The 17,983-nt window shown below is 47.2% G+C and overlaps 1 pseudogene; it reads left to right on the forward strand.

Annotated features, from left to right (window-relative positions):
* The first annotated feature begins 1,266 nt into the window (after positions 1–1,266).
* On the forward strand, positions 1,267–9,305 carry LOC142284813 (uncharacterized; annotated as a pseudogene).
* Positions 9,306–17,983: the final 8,678 nt, after the last annotated feature.

Consider the following 17,983-nt stretch of genomic DNA (forward strand, 5'->3'; position numbering starts at 1 on the left):
GAGACTTTCTTAGAGTTTTTCTTTCGCTGATTTCTATGAATCGTGAGGTTTTTGTTCCTTTTCCTCTGATAGATACAAACGCCCGAACTATGAGAGGCTGGAAGTGAGGAAACCCGTCTGCCCTCAGTCCCCGGCCCTTTCTGCCCTCGGTCCTCGGCCCCTTTCTGCCTTCAGTCCTTGGCCCTGACCCCTTTCTGCCCTCAGTCCTCAGCCCCTTTCTGCCCTCCGTCCTCGGCCCCTTTCTGCCCTCCGTCCTCGGCCCCTTTCTGCCCTCCGTCCTCGGCCCCTTTCTGCCCTCCGTCCTCGGCCCCTTTCTGCCCTCCGTCCTCGGCCCCTTTCCGCCCTCGGTCCTCGGCCCCTTTCCGCCCTCCGTCCTCGGCCCCTTTCCGCCCTCCGTCCTCGGCCCCTTTCCGCCCTCCGTCCTCGGCCCCTTTCCGCCCTCGGTCCTCGGCCCCTTTCCGCCCTCGGTCCTCGGCCCCTTTCCGCCCTCGGTCCTCGGCCCCTTTCCGCCCTCGGTCCTCGGCCCCTTTCCGCCCTCGGTCCTCGGCCCCTTTCCGCCCTCGGTCCTCGGCCCCTTTCCGCCCTCGGTCCTCGGCCCCTTTCCGCCCTCGGTCCCACTCCTCGGCTCCTTTCTGCCCTCCGTCCTCGGCCCCTTTCTGCCCTCGGTCCTCGGCCCCTTTCTGCCCCCACAGTATAATGTTCCCCCAGAATATTCTCATTATATGTTTCCCCTTATTCTCTCCAGTAATTGTATTATTACAGCGGATTCTCTATGATCTTACATCGTCATCTCCCCATTCAGGTCCCTACAATATCGGATCCTCTCAGTGGAGATCTTCTATAGAAGAGAATTCTCCTGATTGCCCCATCAAGGATGGATATGGACAGGGACAAGATGGCGGAGAGGATATTACACCTCACCCTAGAGATCCTCTTCCGGCTTACTGGAGAGGTGAGAGATTCTGATGACGTCACATTACATCATTCTTATCTATGGGAATAACAGATGGACAGAACTGGAGAGGTGAGGACTCTGGAAATGTCTGGAGTGAGATTTATTACTGTGTCTCTCCATAACCAGGATTACACAGTAGTGAAGAAGACCTCTAGTGAGCGCTGTCAGGCCCCTGTGTCTGAGGGATGGGGAAGACCCCTGAGCCCAATCACGGGGCCTCCACCTCACCCCCCAATACATGAGGACATCAATAACCAGAAGATCCTAGAACTCACCTACAAGATGATTGAGCTGCTGACTGGAGAGGTGACACTTCTGGGAATGCTGGGACATTATACAGTAACGCTATGAAGGGATCGGGGGTGACGGTATCATTGTATGTGTCAGGTTCCTATAAGATGTCAGGACGTCACCGTCTATTTCTCCATGGAGGAGTGGGAGTATTTAGAAGGACACAAAGATCTGTACAAGGACGTCATGATGGAGGTTCCCCAGCCACTCACATCACCAGGTAATAGACAGGACTAAATACACACGGCCTATAATTATCTGTATGTAAGGAATGAATTCAGTCCCTGTATGTGTCTCCTCCAGCTCTATCCAGTAAGAGGACAACACCAGAGAGATGTCCCCGTCCTCTTCTCCCACAGGACTGTAAACAAGAAGACCCCGATGTTCCTCAGGATCATCAGGTAGATGGAGAGAAGGTGCCATGAAATCTCCCAATGATGTGTAGACGGCTGTGAAGGTCTTGTGCTCAGTCTTGTTTTATCCTCCAGTATTATATGTGTTATACTTGTGTAATGAGAGCGGTGGAGATGGCAGGATTAGAGCTGATCATAGATGTGACTTCTCCATCTGTCTGTGACTTTTACAATATTTGTTTCAGGGGGAAGATCTTCCCCATATTAATACTACAGAGACATATGTGAGGGGTGATGAGCGGAGTAAAGAGGAGATTCCTACAGATAACCGCCCAGGTGAGTAGTGACCACGAAATGCAGAGAAGTCACAGATTCTTCTCAGTCCTCGGCTGTGGCTGATTTATCGGTGGTGTAGTTCGGCCATATCACAATCAAGTGGTCCCCATTCTACCTCTAAACCAATGCATTGAATCTGTCCCCATTACTTTGGGCATTTGAGGTCCTTCTGTTGGGGTTAGAACTAGAAGTCTTGTACCCACAGCTGCCCAGATCTGTAAACTAGAAATTAAATGGCAGCGTACGTAGAATGTGCGGACAAGTTAGAAAATCACTTGTAGAATGATATTATGATGGCCTGTAGGAGATATCGGAGGATGATGATGCTGTTTCCTTCCTAGAATCTTGGCATCATATAAGATGAATCTACCTTCTCTGTATTTTGTGCTGCTGAATGTGATAATTTGGTCCCTACAACACCAGGTCCAGTCTTTTTGATCAAACTTTGCTTTTACGATGGACAACATTAAATGTCCAGTGAGATCCAAGTGTGAATTTCTCTACAATAGTTTCCCTTTATTTTGACTTTTCAATTTTCTTTAAAACCGACTAACTTCAACAAAATTGCAATAAACTGCAAAAAAAGACCATTCCCCGTCTGCCGTGATCTATCCCTCAGCTGTGCGTGGCTGATGGCTCTAATATACAGATAAGAGCCACCGAGCCGCATCCTCTAATCACCCAGAGATGTGTCACCGCTCGTTACTAATTATTTTACTGATGAAGACGGATGAGTTTGATCATTTCAGTAGATTTGTTATTGTCTATACTCAGTTATTCACTACAGTAGTTAGCTCCCAAAACAATCTGATTTCACCACTTACCGCACCCAGTTTTTCCGTTCCTAACGAGGTGATCACTTTGGAACCTTCTTCTGATTCCAATGATTCGGAGATATTTGTTCTGTGACACATTGTACTTTATGTTTCTGGCAATTTTAGGTTGTAATTTTCAAACTTTAAAGTTTTATGCTCTTAAGATAGAAACCACACAAAATAGTTAAATAACATATACCTTATTCCTACTTTAGGGCGGCAGCATTTTTCAAACATCCTTTTATTTTTTAGATGCTAGAAGGCTTAAAAGTTTAGAAACAAGTGTTTATATTTTCAAATAAATCAACAAAACTTATTTTCCAGGTCGTTTCTCATGACAGCATCATAGCAGGTTGCTCCTCATATCCTCTATAGGGACAGGACACACACGAGAGGTTAAAAGCCTCTCCCACCCTCACCCTCTCAGTATTTTTCCTGTCCCTATAACAGGAGAGACACAGGAGGTAGTGCAGCAGCGTGAGGCACCTACCTGGAGACTGACTCGGGAGGATCGGGCGGGTTCACCTTTCTCCTTCCTCCTGTAAAGTGGTCCGAGGCCTACACCTCTTCCAGGGAAGTCCTAACCCTGCCCCAGTAGAGCGGGACAATGCTCCTGGCGCCAGCCGCTTCCTTCGCATAAGGGCTGTTGGTGTCTTGCTATGATGGCCGCGACTGTGCTTATGGTGATGTGCATGTGCAGTGCGTGCCTTCCACTCCAGAACGCACTTCGGGTGCTGTCATGATAGACTCCTGGAAATACAATTACCTGTAGGTGTAATTCCTGTTTTTTGGGTAACAATTCACTTTTAAAATTACTTTCAGGGATCTAGATTTTAGAAAATTGCTCTCTTCATAGCATCAAACACCACATTTAGGAATTAACACAAAGTGGAATGCAAAAAAGCAATGTAGATTTTTCAATATAATTTTGGTTTGATCATAATTTTTTCATTTTCACAAAGGGTAACAGGAAACAAATGGAACCTACTAATTATTTTCCACTTTCTCCTGAATCTGACAATAGCCTATATTCGGCTGTACAGTACTGTCTGGGCACATGGCCGAGATCAGAAAGGAAAGAGTCGATTTAGTTTTTGGAACACAGATTTTGCAGTCAAAAACTAGTTTACAGGTAGAAAGTTACGAGGGTAGAGCTTGTGGTCACCTGGCAGCTCAAGACATGGCAACCATGAACAGACTTGGACTATATAATAATATACTAATTTTTATTTCTATAGCGTCAACATATTCCTAGGACCCCTAGTCTGGGGCCACAGAGTTAGCTGCTGCTTGAGTGCGAGATGGCAAGAAGAATAGTCAGGTAGTCGGGTCAGAACCAGGAGGCAGAGAAAATTAGAAAATCAGAAGATGTAAGAGTAGTCAGCAAACAGATCGGGAAGAGAACAGGAAACGGAGGATGTGAACACACAGGACTAAACCAGAGGAGAACAAGGCTGTATCTGCCAGCTTCCATCAATATAATTCCAGCTCTAGTAGGGTGTGGTGCTTTCCAATTGGCTGAAGCAGAGAGCAGATTACCTCAGCTGGACTGCACACACACCCATACTGCCAGCCTGGACTGTACTACACATCCCAGCCACCCTAATCTTAGGGACTAGACAGAGCCTGCACCACCTGTAGCATCAGGTTCTGACATCTCCATCACCAGCTCCACCGGCAGAATGAATAAGGCCGTGCCTGGTGACAAAAGCTGATGTCGCTAGAGCAGATCCCAGAGGAGATCTGGCACACCATTTGCACAAGCCCAGAACAGCAGACAACCAGAGAAGAAAGTGTCGTAAAGTGACTCCATTTTGGAAATTATAGCCCTCAGTGAATTTTTCCATAGTTGTAGTGATTAGAGTTGATCGAACCTATCAAAAACCGGGACCGGCGGATCACAGCCAGATTTTAAAGAGTCCGATCCGTTCCAGAATCCAGTGCCCATAAAAGTCAATGGGGACCAGAATTCGGAGATTAAAAATGTTTGTGGAGGGGATAGGTAGGTAGGTAGGAGCGAGCGTGGCATACTCAGAGTCGCTGTCATGGCGGCAAACTCCTTCCGGGTCATGGTTTTTCCCTTCCGGAGCCAACAATTCAATATTCACTACTTTACCCACCCATCGGCGTGTGTAATTGGTTTCTGTTAGACATACCCCCACCCTGAGTGGCAGCGTGTCAACTAACCGCAACCAATCACAGGCGCCAGGACAGCCAGTGGGCGGGGAAAGCAGTGTATCTCTTGCAAGTGTGACTCCGGCTTTTTTTTTTTAAATAAATAATTTAAAAAAAAACGACGTGTGGTCCCCCTTAATTTTCATCCCCAGCCATATTAATGCCGGCTGGAGGCTGGTATGCTCAACCCGCAGCTGCCCGGTATTGCCGCATATATTAGATGTGACAATCCCGGTACATTACCGGCCCTTTCTGATGGCGTGATGCGGTGCCAATCGGGGTAATAGGAGGTTAACAGCAGCGCACAGCTGCTAGTAAGCCCTAGGTTGTGATGGCACGGGCGCCTATGAGTTACCAGCATCACAAACCTGTAAATGAATGTAAATAAACAAGACACAGAGAAAAATCTTTTATTTGGCATAAAGTACAAAACGCACCACTTTATTAAGCCCAAACACCCTGCAGCTCCTGCGTAATCCATACAAGGTTCCACGACGACACATCCAGCTCTGTTACATCTCACAGCTAGCAGCCATAGAGAAGACTGCCAGCTCTGAGTGTAGCCTATTACTGAGCCGCAATGAGCGATGACTGCAGCATAGACTGTTACAGGCTGTAGGGGCACGTCAACCTGAAACCAATCACAGATGAGAGGACGTCCGGTGGGCGGGGAAAACACGTAAAGATGTGTGTATGCAATGCACAGTACAGGAAGTGAATGCGCAACCCAGAAGCAGTGTGCCGCCATTAAACCGAGTCTCGATAAGTATGAAACTCTCACTTATTTCTTCTTTTATTTTTACTTTAATTGCCGAATCTGGATCGTGCACCCAGAATTCCGGGCCCGGGTCCGGCACTCAGAGTGTTGAAACCGCGCGGATCCGGACTTTTACAGTCCGGATCCTCTCAGCCCTAGTAGTGACTATTTTGACTGACAGGCACTTTCCAGGAATTAGCACGCAGTGGATGTTGGAGAGTGAAAATTGCAGTTACAGTATATCACAAAAGTTAGTACACCTCTCATGTTTTTGTAAATAATGAATTCTATATTTTCTTGGGACAATACTGAAGATCTGACACTTTCATGTTATGTACAGTGTCAGTGTACAGCTTGTGTAACAATGTAAATTGCCATTACTGTCAAAAGTGCTGGCAACAAACATGAGTACCCCTAAGTGAAATGGCCACATTTTGCTGGACTTCCGGCCGCTGAGAACGAGGCTTGGAATAGAGCGCATGTATTGCCTGTCAGGAAATGAGGAGGAGTTCCCTCCTCCGCTCCCCAACGTCCGGATGCTGTGGGTGTGTTTCTGAATGGAACGCACACCGAGCAATGCAGGAAGTGAAGTGACTAAATGATGAGGTAATCACCATTATGGTGGATACTGTGGGCATGTTTCCTAATGGAACGCACGCCGTGCAATCCAGGAAGTGAAGGGAGCTAATGGCGAGGCAATTGCAATTTTCAATGGAATTGATACCAGGTGAGATAAAACGGGCATGATTGGACTAGATGTAATGTTAACATTTATAAAAGACCCCATTTGAGAGACGTCGGGCTCTCTAATACTATGAGCAGATGATAGCTGGGTATAAAAACCTCATCTACAGTAAGCATTATGTCCCCTGAAGAGTCGTTTAAGACGAAACGCGTTGGAACGCTGATAGGGTCAATGTAGGGGTCCAGCGTTACAGATCTAGCTGTGGACCGTCCTTGTTAGGACGGGAGCTTGGGGTACAAGACAGCTCTTTTATTTTCTCCAGGAGGTCTTAGGGACAGCTAAATTTGGAGAAAGGCCCTGGACCCAATTTCCTGGTGGAAGACTCTGTATACCCTGACCTAATAGGGCGCGGTGAGATCTGTCCTAGTCCTTGTATTGTATTATATACTGTCCCGTGTGTTTGACCGCTGTCAGCACCCTGTGGAAAATGTATATATTTATTTAGGTCTATTCTGTTGCTTTTGCTGTGTTCTTTTTACCTAGGACCACTATCCAGTACTTGATAGCAAATGTAATAGTATTGTTTTCTGTTTTTTTGTGTTTTTTTTTTCTTGTGTTTTTTTTGTATGACTATTTGTGGCTGTTGCAGAGGCCCCCATCTATTGGCCAGTATAGTGCCAGAGGTAATCTATAGGGCATTATTGCTATATGCTGGTCCAACTAAATAGTTTGGGAACCCTGACCGCTTATTGAGTTTACGTAAATCCAAGCGAAGAAAGAATTTTCTTCATTTTAAAATTTCTATATTAATAAAGATTTAAATTTGATGATGCTATTTGATTAATATTTATCTGATTTGGTAGTGCTGTTGCAACAAGCATATTTTATGAAAAAAATAACAGGTTTTATTCTTAACAGATGACTGTACCATGAGACCAGTGGGACAACTGACATCTTCAATTTATAAGTCAGATGACCTTGAGATCACACAGGATTCAACTAAAGTGAATGCCATTATTCCAGATATCCCATCTTCCTTTCACAGCAAAGATCTATCATCTGAACATATGAAACGGGTCCTCTCTTCTGAATCTTTACAAACTACTAAAATAAATAAAAGTCACAAAAAAGGCATTAGAAAAGTAACTGCTCTTAAAGGAAAGAAGCCAATTTCACAATTAAAAAATGGAAATAGTTTTCCCTTTGAAACATCATTTGTTAAACATCAAACAGTTCACACAGAGGAGAAGACATTTTCTTGTTCCAAATGTAAGAAATATTTTACTCAGAAATCAAACCTTCTAAAACATCAGAGAACTCACACAGGGGAGTATCCATATTCATGTTCCGAATGTGGGAAATGTTTTAACCAGAAATCAGATCTTGTTAGACATCAAAGAACTCATACAGGGGAGAAGCCATTTTCATGTTCAGAATGTGGGAAATGTTTTACCCGGAAATCAAATCTTGTTATACATCAAAGAACTCATACAGGGGAGAAACAATTTTCATGTTCACAATGTGGGAAATTTTTTATCTGTGAATCAAATCTTGTTACACATCAAAGAACTCATATGGGGGAGAAGTCATTTTCATGTTCAGAATGTGGGAAATATTTTAACACCAAATCAAGTCTTATTACACATCACAGAACTCACACAGGTGAGAAGCCTTTTTCATGTTCAGAATGCGGGAAAAGTTTTACCCGGAAATCAAATCTTGTTATACATCAAAGAACTCATACAGGGGAGAAACAATTTTCATGTTCACAATGTGGGAAATTTTTTATCTGTGAATCAAATCTTGTTACACATCAAAGAACTCATATGGGGGAGAAGTCATTTTCATGTTCAGAATGTGGGAAATATTTTAACACCAAATGAAGTCTTATTACACATCACAGAACTCACACAGGTGAGAAGCCTTTTTCATGTTCAGAATGCGGGAAAAGTTTTAGCCAGAAAATAAGTCTTGTTAACCATGAGAGAATTCATACTAGGGAGAAGTCATATTCATGTTCAGAATGTGGAAAATGTTTTAACCGGAAAACAAATCTTGTTACACATCACAGTACTCATACAGGGGAAAAGTCATTTTCATGTTCAGAATGTGGAAAAAGTTTTAACTGGAAAAAAAATCTTGTTACACATCAAAGTACTCATACAGGGGAGAAGTCATTTTCATGTTCAGAATGTGGGAAATGTTTTAACCAAAAATCACATCTTGTTACACACCAGAGAACTCACACAGGGGAGAAGCCTTTTTCATGTTTAGAATGTGGGAAATGTTTTGCAGATGAATCACACTTTGTTACACACCAGAGAACTCACACAGGGGAGAAGCCATATTCATGTTCAGAATGTGGGAAATGTTTTAACCGAAAATCACTTCTTGTTACACACCAGAGAACTCACACAGGGGAGAAGCCTTTTTCATGTTTAGAATGTGGGAAATGTTTTGCAGATGAATCACACTTTGTTACACACCAGAGAACTCACACAGGGGAGAAGCCATATTCATGTTCAGAATGTGGGAAATGTTTTATCCATAAATCACTTCTTGTTAGACACCAGAGAACTCACACAGGGGAGAAGCCTTTTTCATGTTCAGAATGTGGGAAATGTTTTACCCAAAAATCGCAACTTGGTAAACACCACAGAATTCACACAGGGGAGAAATGCTTGCCATGTTCAGAATGAGGGAAATATTTTACAAACTCATGACTTCTTTTTAAATATCACAAAACTCACAAGGGCCATTATCATACCTAGAAGGTGAGAAATGTTTTACTTGAAAATTATAATTTGTTGACCACTAAGAAAAATTCACATGGGGAGAAACCATATATTTGGCAAGCGGGACAAGAAAACACAAAAGAGACAGTCAAAGTAAAGGCAAGTAAGAACATGAAAAGGAAAGCATGTTAGAAGTTACATTAGAGTCAAAATATATTCAGTTACTAATAGATGTCTGTTTTCTAAAAATCCAATAAAAAGCAATATTCCATGTGCACTGAACATTTCACATCTATATATATAATTGCCTTATTCTGTCTGTCTGTCTTGCTCCAAAATTGTGTCACCATGACAGTGTCACTGTGACAGTGTCATAAAAGTGACAACTGTCGGATTGGCCGCTGGGCTCGGCCTGGCCCCGCCCCGCCACGGATTGGCCTCTCGCCCCGGCCCCCTGCACGTATTGGGTGCTCGGCCAGGCCCCGCCCCCTCACGCATTGGATGCTCGCCCTGGCCCCGCCCCCCGCACGCATTCCCCCGAACCCACTCGGAGACGCCCGACTCCCAGGTGACTGCTGCATCCCCGGGAGACCACACCGGCAGGACTAAGTGGAGAAAAGCCATTAACTTATCCCACCTGCTGGCACACGTGTGCCGGAGCCGGCGTAGGCTGGTAACTATAGTACACATCGGGTAACTATAGAAACCGCTTTCCTTAGTTACCCGATGTAACTAGCTTACCCCGGCTCCCGCACACGTCGGCACTGTCGCTTTTAATAGTTACCATTTCTCCACTTTCTCGGCGCGCTCCCGTGCACTGTGTACACTACAGTTGCCGCGCGACAAGCTCCGATCACATGTTGTCATGTGACCAGGAAGTTGCGGCGCAGCCACTGTCCTGTACACACTACGGCTGCTTTCAGACGTCCGTGTTACACATAGCACACATGCATGTTTATACACACACAGCAGACACACATGGATACACCGAGCGCATACACACATACCGCACATGCATGTACACACACACACACACACTCTGCTGTACACTCACCCAGCAATGCGGTCCCCGGCACTGAAGTCCCCAGCGCTGTTCCTACTTCCAGCTCCTCAGGGCACTTAATATTCAGTGAGTATAATAAGCGGCGATAAGGAGCGGGAGGCAGCAGAACCGGAGACAGCATTGCTGGAGAGAGGTAAATATAGAAAATATTTTTATTAAAAGCAAAACCTATGGAAAAAAAAAATGCTGTGGGCACTATGCGGATTGTGACAGCTGCATGTTTTGCTGCGGGATTCCCGCAGCAAAAACAAATGCATGTCACTTCTTTTCCACAGGTAGCTGCGGGATATCACTCCATTGACTGCAATGTAATCGTGAAATCCCGCAGGGACTAACGCAGGCAGCAAATTCTGTGCGGTTCACTGCGTTTTCCTGCGTTATTCCCTGTGGTATTTCGTGGTTTACCTGCGGTAATGTTCATCGCTGCCCTGTAGTTTGCAAGGAAGTGATGTCATTATGACAGGAAGAGGAAGCGGAGCAGAGAGTAATCACACAGAGATCACACACAGACATATAGAATACACACACATCACATCACACACAGACACAGAATACACACACATCACACACAGACATATAGAATACACACAGAAATCAAACGGACATATAGAAAAAAAACACGTGGGCTCCGCTGTATTTTTACCGTCCAGCCGCGGTAAACACACAGCGGCGGACCGGTATTCTCAGGCTGGGGAGAGCGAGGGACAGCGTTAATGTACCCCCCCCCTCCCACAGCCGAGAATATCAGCCCGCAGCTGCTCCGGGACTGTCGCATCCATTATGCGGCGGTCCCGGAGTGTCCCCGTTTCTTCCAGACGCCGTGATGCGGTGGCAGTCCAGGTAATAAGGAGTTAAATGACAGCGCATCGCCGCCATTTAAGTCTCGGCTTTTAATCATGGCAGCGCCTATGACACAGCTTTCATGATTAAAACCCGTAATTAAAGTGAATAAACACAAACACCGAAAAATCCTTTATTTTAAATAAAACAAAAAGCTCCTCTTTCACCCTTTTATTAAGCCCCCCCAAAACACACAGCTCCGACATAATCCACGTCCTCCGAAGCCTGCATCCAGCTGCGACTGACAACAGCGCTGAATGAATGCAGCCTCGCAGGGAGCCTGTAGAGGTAATTACAGGTCATTTCCCATGGCCGGTAATATAAACACACTACCGCCCGGGAAAAATGCAGCGTGTCAATCTGTCCTCTGTCTATCTATCTCTCTATCTATCTATCCCTCTATCTCAGAAGGAATTTTTTTTTTTTTTAATGTGCTTTATTGCATTGAATGCATTAAAACACATGTACCAATCCACACGCGGCAATACCGCGAACAATACCGCGGTAAAGCTGCCGCAAACCGCATGTGGTTTTTGGGTGCGGTTTGCCGCGTTTTTTTACCGCAGGTGCAGTAATCTTTCAGACCCTGCGGAATTTTCTTAAGAAAATTCCATTTTCCAGTGCGCACAGGGCCTAATACTTACCTTTTCTCCACTTTGTCGGCGCGCTCCCATGCACTGTGTACACTACAGTTGCCGTGCGACAAGCTCTGATCACATGTTATGTGACCAGGAAGCTGCGGCGCAGCCACTGTCCTGTACATAGTGTACGGCTGCCTTCAGATGTCCGTGTCACACATAGCACACATGCATGTATATACACACACAGCAGACACACATGGATACACCGAGCGCATAAACACATACCGCACATGCATGTACACACACACACATTCTGCTGTACACTCACCCAGCGATGCGGTCCCCGGCTCTGAAGTCCCCAGCGCTGTTCCTGCTTCCAGCTCCTCAGGGCACTTAATATTCAGTGAGTATAAGGAGCGGGAGGCAGCAGAGCCGGAGAGAGCATCTCTGGAGAGAGGTAAATATAGAAATATTTTCATTAAAAAGACCCATATTTTCTCCGGTATGTTTTACACTGATGTCGCACGGATCACATCAGTGTGCGATCCATGTGACATCCGTGCTGCCGGAGATGCCTGCGTGTGTGCGTGCGGGGTCATGAAAAGTCACATGGTCCGTGTGCAAACACGGACGTGTGAGGCACATCAGAGAAAAACATGGGTACGTGTGACATCCGTGTTACAAAACGCATGTCACACGTACCTAAAACACGGACGTCTGAAACCAGCCTACGGCAGCGCGCCGGATCCGACAAAGTGGAGAAAAGCTGGATGTGTGAAACCACTAGCTTACCCCGGCTCCCGGCACACGTGTGCCGGAGCCGGCGTAGGCTGGTAACCATGGTACACATCGGGTAACTATAGAAACCGCTTTGCTTACTTACCCAATGTGTAACATGGTTACTAGCTTACCCCGGCTCTCGGCACACGTGTGCCGGAGCCGGCGTACGCTGTTAACCAGTATACACATTGGGTAACTATGGAAACCGCTTTGCATAGTTACCCGATGTGTATCATGGTTACTAGCTTACCCCGGCTCCCTATCCATTCAGATCGTTAGTCTCCCACTGTCAAACACGCTGATGCGTGCTGCACAGCAGGAGACCAACAAGCAAAAAATAAACCAGCACTGTCGCTTTGCATAGTTACCCAATGTGTACCATAGTTATCAGCTTACCGACGTACGCTGGTAACAAATGGTACACAATCCTGTAACTATGGAAAGCGCTTTCGTTAGTTACCCAATGTGTACCATGGTTACCACCTTACCCCCGGCTCCTGGCACACGTGTGCTTGAGCCGGCATACGCTGGTAACCATGGTACACATCGGGTAACTAAGCAAAGCCGGCTCCCTGCCCATTCAGATCGATGGTCTCCCACTGTCAAACACGCCGATGCGTGCTGCACAGTGGGAGACCAACGAGCAAGAAATGAACCATCATTATTGAAGACTTGATGATTATATTATTATTCAATCTACGTACCTACATACACATTCTAGACTACCCGATACGTTAGAATCGGGCCACCTTCTAGTTGTTATATATTTATATAATCACTATATGGAGAAGCAGAGCTGCCATCAGGGTATTACTACTGTGACTCCTGTAGTGGGCCCGGTCAGCAGAAGCCAGGAGGGGAGCCCCGATGACAGCCCGGGCCCCTCCCATTTCATTCATCTGCTTACCGGGCCCCAAGGGCAGGGGCCACCATTAGGGCAATGAGGGGTCCCGGGCCGCTAATAGAGAGCTGCCACCTCTCTTCATGCTCTGCAGAGCAGGACAGGAAACGTACCGGACCACAATGGAGGCTGTAGGAGCTGAAAAGGTGAAGGACCTGTAAATTCAGGAACTTCCATGTCAGCTGACTAATCATGTGCCTGATCTCATGACAGGGAAAGTGACTGGAACTTCTGCAGCCTCTGTGCAGATCTCAGTGTCTCCTCTCCTGGTCTGCACCATCTGGATATGCAAGATGAGGTAATGTGTGTGTGTGTGTGTGTGTGTGTGTACAGGCTGTGTGTAACATGGGGGTGCTGCAACGTGTGTGTGTGTGTGTATATGTGTACAGGCAGTGTGTAATATTAGGGTGCTGCAGCGTGTGTGTGTGTGTGTGTGTGTGTGTGTATGTGTGTACAGGCTGTGTGTAACATGGGGGTGCAGCAGCGTGTGTGTGTGTGTGTGTGTACAGGCTGTGTGTAACATGGGGGTGCAGCAGCGTGTGTGTGTGTGTGTGTGTGTGTGTGTGTGTACAGGCAGTGTCTAATATTAGGGTGCTGCAGTGTGTGTGTGTGTGTGTGTGTGTGTGTGTGTGTGTGTACAGGCTGTGTGTAACATGGGGGTGCTGCAGCCTATGTGTGTATATGTGTACAGGCTGTGTGTAACATGGGGGTGCTGCAGCCTATGTGTGTATATGTGTACAGGCTGTGTGTAACATGGGGGTGCTGCAGCCTATGTGTGTATATGTGTACAGGCTGTGTGTAACATGGGGGTGCTGCAGCCTATGTGTGTATATGTGTACAAAAAAAAGAGAAAGACTTTGCATCACCTTGCACAGGTGCTCAGGAGAAAAGCGTCAATACAGAAAGGAATAACTCCGGCACACTGTATGTTTCCCAAAGAGAAAAAGATGGACACAAGAAAGTTGATTTCAAATCCTTTTCTTTTATTCAATGTGAAAAAGTGAAGAAGTGCTATACAAAACAAAAGGTCCGCCAGGAACAATGTTTCGGCCAAGAGGCCTTCCTCCGGTCAGACAGACTGGATGTAGTGTTATATACAATAAAACAAAACAAAAGGAAATCCATCAATATGAATATACGGATAATGTTGACATAATACCATAATACAGTACGAAATGCATAAGTGAATCCTGAGGAGGGAACAGCAGAGAATCATAGGATCACAACATCAACAATATCAAGAGGGAGTAAATCTAGACATGTAAAAAGGAAATATACCGCGTATTATGGGTGTATATGGGATAAATACGTGATGAAGGTGGTACGCGGTGTAACTAATAGGTGAGGTGTCAGAGGCAGGAGAGCTCACCTAGAATGGACAGGAATCACTGGAGATCAGCAAGCAGAATGTATATATGTGCTTAACACCTGCTGTGGAAAGGGATAGAAAAATAAGCCTGTGGGGTATCGCAGGATACAGTCTTAGAAAAGTAGATGCCGTATGAACGTACCACAAAGAGTATGCGTAATCACGAACAGCGTATAAGTAGTGACATGAAGGAACGGCACTTGTAGGGTAGTGTCATCACACGGTACTATAGGGAAAATGTTACAGTAGATGACATGAAAATGAAGTACATAATGATATGTCTTGAATACTGTGTGGAAGATACCTATTAGTCAGGGAAGGTTGAAATGATATCCGCACATATGGTTTGAACACGAGTCCCTGTGTGTTATAGTAGGAGACCGCACACGGAAAGGTAGGTTGTCTAGAGGCTGTAGAAATGAGACCTATATAAAGAGATATATATATATATATTGTGAGACTGTGACCGGGGTTATCTATGACGGCCGGTATGTCTCGCCCCGGTTGTGCTCACTCCATGATAGAAAGTACATCCACTCTAGGGTTAATGCTGTTTCCTTACAGGCTGAAGGAAGGGTTAAATGCAAACAGGAACAAGGGCAGGTGTGCCGGGTGTGAGGGAGTGAACACAACTCCCTGAGTTCTCTGCTGGAGAGGCACATGTATATTGGTGTGGACTTTTGTTTGGACATTAAACCGTGTGCTGTGAAACTTAATGCCTGGATCCCGTGTCTTCTGCTGCGCAGCCGACCACGCTACCTCACATATGGTGGAGAATCGGCGGGCATCCCAGCCGGTGAGGTGTGGCTTCCTTTTCTGGTGACCCGGTAGCACATGTCCTGGATTCAAGCGGCTATACTACGGCCCAAAACCCAGCGACGCCATGGAGGACATACTAAAGCATTTGGCTCAGGCTAATGCACAGCAACAACAGGCTAATGCACAGCAACAACAGACCAATGCACACCTGCTCCAATCCTTGAAATCGCAGGAACAAAGACACCAAGAACAGCTGGTTCAGGCCAATGCACGTCAGCAGCAAGCCTTACAATTGCAGGAACAAAGGCACCAAGAACAGATGGTTCTCCTGGCCAAGTCGATCCGTGCCAGACCGGCAGCAACAACCCCGGGACCGGGTGATGACGGCAGCGTCCGGAAAGCGGTGAGACAAGTGTTGCAAAAGATGACCCCGGGGGATGATGTGGAAGCGTTCCTGGCGGTGTTTGAGCGGGTGGCCGAGCGGGAAAAGCTGCCGACCCCCCAGTGGGCTGAGGTATTGTCGCCCTATTTGACGGGGGAACCCCAAAAAGCGTACCTGGACCTCTGTACCGAGGACGCCATTGACTATGTGACCCTAAAAGCCGAAATACTGGCATGGTTGGGGGTGAATACCTATGTACGGGCTCAGCGGGTAAATCAGTGGTTCTATGAGGAAGCCAAACCCGTACGCTCCCAGGCCTATGACTTATTGCATCTTGTAAAAAAGTGGTTGCAGCCTGACACTCTGAGCCCGGCGCAGATGGTGGAAAGGGTAGTAGTGGATCGTTTTGTGCGCACTTTACCCGTCACCATTCAACGGTGGGTAGGACAGGGTGACCCGAGTACCCTGGACCAATTAGTGTCCCTGGTAGAGCGGCATGTGGCTACGCAGGACTTGATACGGGACACTGAGACTTTGCGTACCGCCCGTCGGTCCGGCCCCTCCAAGCCTAGAGTCAAGGACCCACCGCTGACAACGGTGCAGGAGTCCCCTACCATCCCGTCTGAGGCCGCGGCCGCCAATCCTGAGGTCCGGAAGGTTCCGTACCCTAAACGACAACCCGTAAAGGGGGTTTCCGTCCCCATTAGATGTTGGCGGTGCCAGCGGGTGGGACATATGGAAGCCCAGTGTCCACTCACCACGGAGCCCATGGATTGTGGGGTTACCCGGCGGGGTTCAATGTATGCTCAGGTGGTGTGTACCGCTGACCTGGTCTCCCCAGAGACGGAGCCCCACTTGTGCCAAATACAGGTGAATGGATGTCCGGTTACAGGATTGTTGGATTCCGGAAGCTTAGTGACCCTTGTGTGATCCACCTTGAGGGCTAAAGTAAAGGCCACAGGATGTACCGTGGGGGTGGTTTGCATACATGGGGACCGCCGAGACTATCCCACGGGGATTGTCACCATCACAGCACCTTGCGGTCAGGTGCAACATGAGGTGGGACTTCTTAACACTCTTCCCTATGACGTGATCCTAGGAAGGGATCTGCCCTATTTTTGGACTTTATGGAAGGGACCCCCTAAGTCTCCTCAGATATTGGTCAGTCCGGGACCTGAGCCCTACAATCCTGAATCCGGGACACCTGCCGTAGGGGTCCCCATGATAGGGACAGAATGTGAACCCGATAGGTCGCCCCTAGAGGTATTGGCAGGAGAGGCTGAGACGGTCGAACCCATCCTGGAGTTGGAGGCGTCCCCGGATACGTTTGGGACTGCCCAACTCCAGGACCCTACATTAATACATGCCCGGAGTCGGGTGACAGTAATTGACGGGGTGGCACAGCTGCCCGGTGCCCAGGTAAGGTACCCCCATTTCGCTCTTAAGCAGGATTTACTCTACCGGGTAGATGAAATACGGGGCGTGGGGGTAGAGCAGTTGGTGGTGCCCCAGCCGCATCGCCGGCGGGTCCTCGACTTGGCTCATAAACACCTGATGAGTGGCCACCTAGGGGTCAAGAAAACGCAGGAGCGAATATTGCAAAGGTTTTATTGGCCCGGAGTCTTTGGGGAGGTAAAACGGTTCTGCGAAACCTGCCCGGAGTGTCAGCTTACCGCACCCCTGACCCATTCTCGCAGTCCGTTGGTACCGTTACCCATTATAGAAGTCCCTTTTGAACGGATAGGGATGGATCTGGTGGGGCCCCTCGTAAAGTCCGCTTGAGGGCACCAACACATCCTAGTGATCGTTGACTATGCCACCCGGTATCCCGAGGCGATACCTCTCAGACATACTGCAGCAAAGCTTATAGCTCGGGAGTTGTTTGCTGTGTTCTGCCGGGTGGGGTTGCCCAAGGAGATCCTTACGAATCAGGGGACCCCATTCATGTCTAAAGTGACCAAAGAGCTATGCCGGCTACTCCAGATCAAGCAGTTGCGTACGTCTGTGTATCATCCTCAAACGGACGGTTTAGTCGAGCGTTTCAATAAAACCCTGAAAACCATGCTCAAAAGGGTAATTTCAAAAGACGGGAAAGACTGGGATATGATGCTTCCCTATTTGATGTTTGCCATCCGTGAGGTGCCACAGGCATCCACGGGGTTTTCGCCTTTTGAATTGTTATACGGGCGACATCCCCGGGGATTGT

Source organism: Anomaloglossus baeobatrachus, unplaced genomic scaffold, assembly GCF_048569485.1.
Source record: "Anomaloglossus baeobatrachus isolate aAnoBae1 unplaced genomic scaffold, aAnoBae1.hap1 Scaffold_580, whole genome shotgun sequence".
Classification (NCBI taxonomy): Eukaryota; Metazoa; Chordata; class Amphibia; order Anura; family Aromobatidae; genus Anomaloglossus; species Anomaloglossus baeobatrachus.